Here is a 10,583-nt window from a genome sequence, read left to right on the forward strand (position 1 = left end):
AGAACACATCTGTCTTTCCCTACTCAGAAAATCTCTTCACCTGACCCCAAATTCTTTGTCTCTTTAACATGAAATAGAGAAGCTACTTTGGATTAAATTGTGTAAGATTAATTTAGAAATATTCCTTTGACTCCCAGCAGTTTTAAGTCTGGATTCCGTGACAGATTTACATCCTAAAAGACATACATTTCTTTAAAGGGTTTCTTGCTTACGTCTGTGATGCTTGCGTTTGCTGCCCTCTTGTGGCTTCCTTGGATCCTAGCACTCTGGACAGCCTTTTGTCCAGCTGCTTTGTCTCACCCACTGTCATCTGCTTTCTCTGGCTTTTGGTTTCCTTTATGATGTCTGTAGAAATTCAGCCCCTCGGTGACTCATCCAGATTCCTGGCTCCATTTTCCCTCAGGACTCCAAAGTTATCCCCTGCTAGATTCTGTCTCCATTCTGGCACTGATTTGTGCGACTAAAGGTTTTTCCCGTCTTTGCTGGGGAGTGTACATTCTTTGTAAAGGTGCATTCTGCTGTGATCATTTGTTTAAAGAAGTGATATTCTCAATCCTTCACCAGCCTGAAGATCAGGCGGGGCGCATTTGTTAGCAAACCTTGGCTTGCTCGCCTGGTGTTTTACAGGCATTTCTAGTCTTGTCTTTCTAGGGCCTTTTCCTATGCTTTTGCCTCTCCTCTCCTCTCCATTCAGTCAAATATTCAGAGAGCCTCAAAGAGATTTCATCTCCAATTTAAGGAAGATTTTAAATTCAGTGTCCTTTGCAAAGTAAAATGCCTGATGCATGTATGGGAAAATAATCACTTAGCTTTTCCTGGCAATTTCTCAAGTTTTCTGAAGTGATTTCCTCTCCTCTCCTCATAGAAAGTGAACTTTTAAATTAAAATTAAAAAAATATATATATATATATATATAAGTGAAGATGCCAAATTTCACTGAAAGATAAAACCAACCTTAAATTAACAGTGTGCTAGTAAAAGGGGTGACACCATGATCTAAGGAAAGAACCGTCACCTGTCATTGTCTCTTAGCTGAACACAGCACTGATTAAAAATGCATGTATCCTATGCTAGGCACTGCATGGCCAATGCCATCTTAGTGGCCTAGCAATTAGAATGAGTTCTGAACTCTAGAATAGCTACTCTTTACCTTTGGTACCAGGCTACTTAACCTCTAGGTGTCTCAGTTCACCCATCCTTAAAATGGAGATAATAATCCAGTCTTTGCAACATTGTTATGAAAAACAGGTATGGCATTTTTATTAATTTTAAAATCAAAAAATTAATACAAAGTGTTACTGTTTACACTGTTGTTTGTCTTTGCAACATTGTTATGAAAAACAGATGTGGCATTTTTATAAATTTAAATCAAGAAATAAAGTATTACGATTTACACTTTTTTTTTTAATATATAAAATGAAAAGAAAAGTAACATTGAAACTGCCAACCAACAAAAGAGCTTCTCTAATGGGTCCTTTATAAAAATTAAGTAACTCATAGCTGGAAACTCATGTGAGTAACTTTTATTCTAAAGACGTTTTCCACTATTCACCTATCTTAAATAGGAGAACATTTGTAGTATAGGCAACTGATGTTTTCTTCCACTAAAGCAAACTTCCAAGTCCAGAGAGACTTTAGGTTGTAATTCATAAAATAATGGATATGGATTGGGGGGTGGGATGGAATTAGGACAATTCCAAGCCTAGTTAAGCTATGGCCATAAGTGACTCTGGTCAGTCCCCAAGTCCAACTGATTTTAAGACACAAGACTGACCAGGAACAGTCTAAAGAACCACCTTACTAGAGATATCATAGCAGAAAATGTTAGAGTCTCATCTAGGAATTAATGAACTCTTCCACATTACTTTCGAAAGTACACTAACGAAAGTCTACCCCGCCGAATGAATTGCTTTCCTAAATCCTGTTGCTGCTAGAGTTGAAGTGGGGCCGCTTTGTTTTGTTAGCTTTCATCCTGCACATTGCCAACTTTTGCTCACTCCCTTGGGTCTGAGGAAGTCTTAACTGTCATTTTAAAAGTTGAATTCTATAGCAGTCTAATTTAAGCACTGTAGTTATTTTTGGCACAATAATCTATGCCAGATAATTTTTTTTTTAAAAAAAAGAAGCAGATCCCCTTTTAAGACCAAACCTCACATGGAATCCCAATTTATAAACGATTTCAAAGGGTCGTTGCTGCAGTTGAAATAGGAGTTGTGGGGACGGTGGGCTCGCCTAGATCTCCTCTGAGACATTCTGTTTCTTCTCTCCCTCCTGTTACTTCCAGTGGTCCCAAGTCATCTAAAAAAAATCTCTAAGACTCCAGAAAACACAGCTTGAAAAAAATGGGTCTATGCCAATCTGAAAATTAATTATCTAAAGAAGAAACTGTGATAAACCCCTGAAATAAATGATGGTATCATGATAGAAACCAGACCACTTTCAGGAGAAGAGAATGCCTGAGAAAGGGAATGAGAAGACTTTCTGGAGTGAAAATAGATTTCGGTATCTTGACAGGATGATTATACAGGAATAAGCCTTTGTCAAAACTGAACTGCACACTTAGGATCTCTGAGCTTACTGTGTGCAAACCATGCCTCGATACTGTAACTGAAGGCTAGAACCTAGCTGAATCCATTCGTCTCCTAATGAATAGCTGACTCTCACTCACTTAACTTAAAAATTACCCTGTAACTTCAGTGTATTTCATCTGTAAGACGAAGCTCATGTTTACAGAGCATCATCTTTGTTGAGCTATCTAATACTATAATTTCAAATTAAGCAACATACTTCAGAGCCATCATTTCAAAGGTTGTGAGATGTACAATTGCTTAATCTCTAGTCCCAGTTTTTCTCTGATGGAGGTAAAGAAGCATGTTAGCTGCCATTATTAAATTGATTAATAGTTTGCATAGCAATTAGGAAGAGGTTAGCACTGTAGCACTAGGGAGACCATTCTCAGAAAAATGATTCCATAAAAACAGCTGAGTTGCAGGTCAAAGTGAAGTGTTTAAAGTTCTCAAGGGGTATAGTAAAAGGTAAGAAATGTCATTCTAAAATGGTAGTTCATATAATTTTGGGTTCTATACACCTTTGTGAGTTGCACACACACACCCCCCAAATATCAGATACATTCAGAGGCTAATATTCCCTGAAGCCTATCAGTGAACCCCAGGGAAAGAATTCCTGCTCTGAATCTTCTCTCAGCTGCAGAAAGTCACCTTTGAAAATAATTGCTATAATGTGTAGAAATCAAATAGTTGTCCAGGTGGGCAATGATGTGATGTTCTATTATTGAACTTTTTTTTTAATGTTGTGAAATTTATTTTTTCCAAATAGGCTTGGATCTAGTAACAAAAAAAATCTAAGATAGTGAGCAGCATTTTTGGTTTTCTGAACAAAGTCTTACAACACCATATGACCTCCTTGGACTTTTACATCTACTGAACTGAATTTTAAACTCCCATACCCTTCCCAGCAATTCTAGGTTTCGCCCATTCATCCACAGGGAAACTCAAGCATAGAGATACCCGAGATGATTTGGCTGATCGGTATCAGATTGAAAAGGAGAATTCCAAGTTCCTGCTCCAGCACCAGGCTCTCTTCTTTTGGCTGTGTTGCCAATCAAATGTTCTAAATAACAGTCATCATCATCATGACGAACCTTTGTTGAGCCGTTCCGGGAATTGAGCTAAGAATTGCTCAGTGGTATTCATCCTGAACCATGAAATCGGAACCAGGATTTTAAATATGGGATTGTGCTGAATGGGAATTTAAAAAATAATAATGTGAGCATATTCTTCATGATCTGGTGATTGTCCTAAAACTGAGTCTAGCTACATCACATAGTGCCTACGTCACCTCATTGTGGAAAGTGGTTCACACCGGAGAGCATGTCCTCACTTTAACTAACAAGGCTGTCTAACACCAGAGGAAATAGCAGGCCCCCTCTTCTGGACGCAAATACTGCACCACGTGGTAGAACCACCTACTCATTCCAGATTCCCAGGCTTCTACTCCCAGTCCAAATGCCTATTCCTGCCACAGGACACTGATGAGATGGACGTGACATCTCACCTCCGTGTTCTGGTCTCCTTTGTGGCTATAGGTCCCTGTCTAAGCAATCACTCGTGACTTCATGTTCTAACTGACCCACTGGGCCCTGGCTCAGCCCTTCCTGGCCTGCCCTGTGCCACACTGCGGCTGCTCTAAATTCTAGCAGAATTCCTGTGCCGTTTTTGTCTCTAGTAGACTGTAAACTCTATGAGGGCAGGGACCTTGTTTCTTTTCCTCACCTTCCTGTTTGGAGCATGGAACCCAGCAGCTAGCATATCTTCATTCTAACCCCTGATCCAGTGAGTATGAATTCATTTGTAATTAGGATCTGTGAAGACATATTAAGGCCAAACTGAGCGAGGGTGGGAAACTGGACATGGTAGAAGTAGAAGCCATGGGAACAAGCTGAAGTAGTGGCCATGTAAAGAGGGCAGAGACTGGTTGCCAGCAAGCCTACCAGAGCATTCAGAGAAAACATGGTCTGCTGATACTTTGATTTTAGACTTCCATCCTCCAAAACTGTGAGGCAATAAATTCCTGTTGTTTAAGCCAACCAGTTAGTGGTATTGTGTCATAGCAGCACTGGCAAATGAGACACCCTGGAACACACCCTAAGCTACCAATTAGACAGACACTTGAAGTGTTTTCGCCAGCCTCAGAAACACCGATGATTTTTTTTCTTTTAATCCCAGCTTACCTCATTGCATAGTCTTCAGATCCACCAATACTTTCCTTGTGGTCATTCTTAATTTCTAGAGGACACAAGCAAGGAGCTCCCTTTTATAGTCTCCAGATCCACCAATACTTTCCTTGTGGTCATTCTTACTTTCTAGAGGACACAAGCAAGGGGCTCCCTTACACCTTTCTCCATCATGGAACTGGAGAAAATGCAACAATCCCAGAAGCTGACAGTTTCAGCTAATAAGAAGAGTTTCAGCTGTCCAAACAGTGGAGAAGGAGACCTCTCCTTTACCTCAAGAACTAGAGGGAATTTTCCCTCATTTTGCACGGAAGTCAAGAAATCCAATGTAAACACAAAATAGAATAAATAAGTTGGTTTCCAGGAAGACTTCTGTGGTTATAGTAACAGATCTGCACTTCAACTCGCCACACATGCCTCCTTTTCTGCATGAACAGAAAGACGCTGGCTCATACCTGAGCAAAACGCATCCATCTATTCTGGAAATCTTATTTTCACCTTCCCTTTTAAGAATATATCAGTCATATTGCTCATTTTAATTCTCATTTCAAATAAAATTTTCCAGAAGGAAAGGCTGTAAGCATGATCTAAGTCTCAAATTTATGTTAGAAATTCAGACCTTAGGGATACAGGACCTTCTAACACCAGAAAGAGCTTATTTCTTGCTACAGAAGTCCACACTGGCCTTAAATAGTAGCATATTTGAAGTGAGGTAGCAGAATCATAAATGTAAAGGGAGCAATTCTTCATACACAGCTAACATCTTATAATAACGATATGCCAAATTTTCAGTAGCCTAATATCTGCCAGTATGGTAGATAGTGTTTGTCAGTAAAGATGACATTCCTGCTCCCACATGACACTCCCCATCGTGAGGGAGAGTCTACTTCCCTTCCCCTTGAAATTGGGCTGACCTTTGCCTAAAAAAATAGATTGTGGTAGAAGCAACACTGCACACCGCCAAGGCCAGGTCATGCGTTCCATCTGGCTCTCTGTCTTGGGATGTTCACTCTTGCAACCTGAGGATGATGTGGTGAGGAAGCTCAGGTCACGTGGAACAACCAGGTGTGGGTGTTCTGTCCAACAGTCACATGTAAAGTCTCAAAACTGACAGCAGTATTTACCTCCAGACCCATGAGCAAGACAGCCTTCAGCTGATTCTAGCCCCCAGACGAAGCCATGTAGAGTAGAAATGAGTTTTTCCCACTGTGCTTTGCCAAAACTATACATTTGTAAGCAAAATATATATTGTAGATACTGTAGGCCACTAAGTGTTGGAATGGTTTGTAATGCAGCAAGAGACAACTGGAATAACCAAATGCCATGTTATCTCATTAAGTCCTTATAACCACTGAGAGGTAGGTATTTGACCTCCATAAGGCCAGTGAATAACCTAGCACTCTTTTAAGCCCTGGAGATACAAAGTGAACACAACAGACATGGTTTCTGCCTCCATGGACCTTACAAGGCAGAGTGATTGTGTTCGTTTCCTTAAAGCCATAAGCTGTTGGAGGCACTGACGACAAGGGATCATGCCCTGGACATCGTCTTAATCTTAACACTACCCAGCAGACATAAATAAAATCATGTGTTTGTCTTGGCTTCAGTGGCAGTGTGTGTGTGTGGGGGGGAGGGGGAACACAACTGGCCATATTCTTGCATTAGAATTTTACAGACTGAGTCTTAAACTGCAATGGTTGGCTTTGTTTTTTCATTTGATACTTTTAAATATTTTTCCAAATTTCCAAATTTTCTTAGTATACCAATAATATATGTTTAATGAAGTAAAACTAGCTAATATAATTAATCCAAAAGTAGACATTATCCCCCAATCCCACTACACCAAGATAACCTCAGTGAAATATTTTAGTAAATAAGCTTCCACAAATTTTCTATGTCTATACATATGAAAAATGTCCTCTGCCATTTTAGGGAAAAATAGTACTATATTGATTAAATTCTATACTATACTGATGATATATTATAGTATATTCTATATTCTAGTATATTAATTCTATACTATATTAATTAAATTCTTCATAAAAACATTTGCAAAAATTTAGAATATTGGGGCTTTTTGAAGGATGGTTCAAAATCAGGTTGTTAAAAGTAATAAATTACAAGGTTTTACTTTAGTAGGGTTAAGTGATGTGAAAGGATTGGGTTATTTCATTTTATTTGAGCTCCATGGACATTTGTATTGAATTAAGTGCACTCTTTCCACTCACCTCTAAGGCAATGACTAAAGGTCAGTGTGAAGCTTAAAGTAAAAGATACCTGGGTGGTAAACTAAAGAAATAGATTTTTTTCCCCTTTAAAGAAACCATGTTAGCCCAAGAGCTCATGATGAAACTTCATTAGTGCCAAGGCAGCTTTCTGTTTCAGGTTTACCCCAAGATCCTGAGATGGAACAATTTCTTTATTAGGAACTGCATCACATCAATCAGTTGAAAATTTTGGGGAATTTCACTTCAGGTTAAACATTCATCTTTGATGCTCTCCCAGACCTCATTTAACATGACCCCATTAAAAAAAACATTTTAGAAACTAATTTAAATCCACAAGGACAAACAGACTAGGAAAGAGTCAATAGCATCACCAGCATTCGCAATTGGCAAGATGGAAAATGATGGGCTCACTTGGCAGACCTGTGCAAGCAACCACCCAACAGCAATAATCTTTCCTTTGGTCTTTACCATTGACATAACTCAGTGTTTATAGGTTCAGTATAAGTACAGTTGACCTTCAATTCAGAAAGGCCTGAGTCCCTTTGACGTTTGAACTAAGTGCTGCAGCCATGTGCAGTACTTAGTGGGTCAGCCATAACTAGGTGTACCAGGCCCTACGCTCTTTCAATTCCAGACCCCCTCAGTGTTAAGCAGCTAGAATCACCAGGTTCAAGCCCTCTTAGCACATCCAAGTACTAATAGTGCCAGCAAGATACTACTTCTTGAGTCTTTCAGTCACATATGAGATAGAATATAACTTTATTCCACAGAAACTGTAACCTTACTCCTCTACCAGCAGTGCCTCCTGGAAGAGCTTCACAATCACTTCATTCAGCATCTGGAAATCTGGGTGTAGCAGGGGTCCCCAACATTACTGATCCTAGTTTCATGCTCTTCCCAGCAAAACCTAAAGTCAAGACTTCACAGAATACCATGAGCTACCCTCAAAGTTCTACCAGGGCTTCACCAAAACATTGAAATCAGCAGGTCTAGATTTGTTGAATCCTTATTTCTAACATTGGCCGGGATGTTGGTAGGTAGAGCCAAATCGGAAGCTGTCCTAGGATGAAATAGAAGCCAGAACATCACAGGGGCTACTGCCTCTTCTTCCGACTTAGCAGTATCCTGGGGAAGGCACTGTACGTGGACCTCCAAAATCAGTTCCCAGAAATGGAAGATAGACAGAGTTGAGGCCCAGAGAAGCAAACTTGGGAATCTAAATAACTCCTAAAATTTGCTCCACAAACCTATCAAAAATTTTCCGTACTCTTACTGCCCATTCCCCCTTGTAATCGTAGTTGCTGCACTGTATCCATTCTAGTGTGCTTCTTTTAACTGCCACACTCACATCATGTCAGGTTTCATATTGAAAACAAGCCCAGTTGCATGCTTGATTAACATGCTAGCTCCTAAACCACCTAACTTAAATAACTCTCTGCTCTCCCAAACGTAATCATGCTGTTGATTTCTCCATCTCAACTCTCAGATTTAATGGTCCTCCAATTTTCTAGTTATGGCCTTGGCTCCTACTTATTGCCTCTCTATCCTTGCGATGCATGGATGAACGGAATGGTTAATGGTTCTACCAGCTTAGGCTGATCCTGAGCCCCATTCCATCCAGATAGTGCTTTCACCTAACACATCCAATCCTGCAGGGATGATGTAGACCTCAGCTCCAAGAAACCAACTTCCAGGGCTAAGGAAGAGGATAAGGCATCATCACACATATTGACCAAATGGCAGAATATTACTGAGGACACAGTGAACTAATTTCTTACATTTCCACTTCATTCACATTTGTGCCAGAAGTGAAATGATGGATGCTTAAATTCAGTGCGTGTAATATTAGCCTAGCTTTGAAAAGTTTGATGGGTCTAGAGAGGACTCCCTTCAAATCTTTTTTTTTTTGTATCCTTCTACTTTAGAAGATAAAATCATCCAACTCACTGCAGATGAATTTTAGTGTTTTAGGATTCCTCACCCCTTTGGCTTACTTATGTTCCTATATATTTACAATAGTCTTAGATATCCAAGGTAAGTAGCACATTGGTTGTAACTTTGGGGACTTGACTATGGGACTTGTTCTCCCATTAGCAATAGCACACGATCTCAAAGGCAACCTCTGAGTCTTGAATTTCTTGTGGAAATCTGGGTTTCATTATTAAAGAGCGATAAGATTACATATTGGGCTGGTTCCCTATCTCAGACGAGCAGCATTAAGTATTTGGGAAATGTGAACACAAAAATATTTAGAGATTTAAAGAGTGAAGGTTATTTACTGTCTGGAAGAGAAAAGACAGAAGATTATCACCACAACATTTGGATATTGGGTTTTATCTGCCTGCACCAAGCAGACCAGGGTCAAAAGAGTCTGCTGCCATTTGCCGTGTGACTGTGGACTTACATCTCTAGCATCTCTCACTTATTTTTAGCTTCACATTGATTTAGTAACAATGGGATTTAGGCACCCACATGTTTTCAGCAAATACTGTCCAGGCCTGCCAGACTTCAGCTGTTCATGGCCATGCAGAGATACAAAGAAGGAAAAGTAATAAGGAGAAAGGAGTTTTCAATGAGGAAATGCTCAAAAAGATTTCTTAGGTTGGAGGTCAACTTCGACTACGAATTTCAATTTATTTCACTTTTTCTTTTATCTCATAGCATTCATGCCTGAAGAAATGATTAGATTATCTTTTTTTCCCACTACATGAATGAATATTTTTAATAGCTAAAAGGCTCATATCTTGCAAACTTTATTTCTAAAAAGACAGAATTCTATTTTCAATCACTAAATACTGTTCTGCTCTTAAGAGACATTCTTTTCTCAGTAACAAAGGGAGCCCATATACAGTCTGTGGCAGATGCTGTAGCAGTGATCAGTCCCGTGGAAGCCTGGAAAAGCTTAGTTTCTCAAACCAGTTTCCTGAGCGATTAAATCTGCATTACTGAATGTAGATGTTTTCATTTGAGGTACCAATTCTGGCCATCCCTCATATGATTTTCTGCATTTAAATCAGACCACCCAAATGGAATAAAAATGTGACCAGCAATCATCAGCATCATTGAAAATATAAAGCCAAAATGAAATGGCCCAAGAGATTTATGCTGTTGAGACAATCTGCTTTCTCACAGTGTTATATGTGCATAAATCAAAATCCTTAAGAACGGTATGGAAGGTCAGATTGAACAGCTGGAAAACTATGAAAAATTTACACTCCGTTTACCTTCTAATTCTTTGCATCAATTCTATAGCGTTACACAGGCTTGTAGACGTCAGTTTATATCTTGATATGCATTGAGTTTGCAGTAGGTTGTAAGAGTTGAACCAAGGGAAGTCCACCAGTATTTTCTTTTAACCTGAATGGGTCTTTTAATGTCACTGAGAACAAAAGCATATTCTTTTGTTACTTGTGGCCATCAGGAAAGATTCAGAATTGCGATTGTAATTATGGACTATCATTTTGTGATACTCTGGAGTATATAGAAAATGAAAAGATAATGTATTAGCTTGAAGAACTGAAATTGAAAAACCTTCTGTTCATGGAAACCATCTGGAACAGGCAGCCTGGAATGCAGTGATTTGCATGATTGCAATCACAGAA

Source organism: Tamandua tetradactyla, chromosome 12 (genome assembly GCF_023851605.1).
Source record: "Tamandua tetradactyla isolate mTamTet1 chromosome 12, mTamTet1.pri, whole genome shotgun sequence".
NCBI lineage: Eukaryota > Metazoa > Chordata > Mammalia > Pilosa > Myrmecophagidae > Tamandua > Tamandua tetradactyla.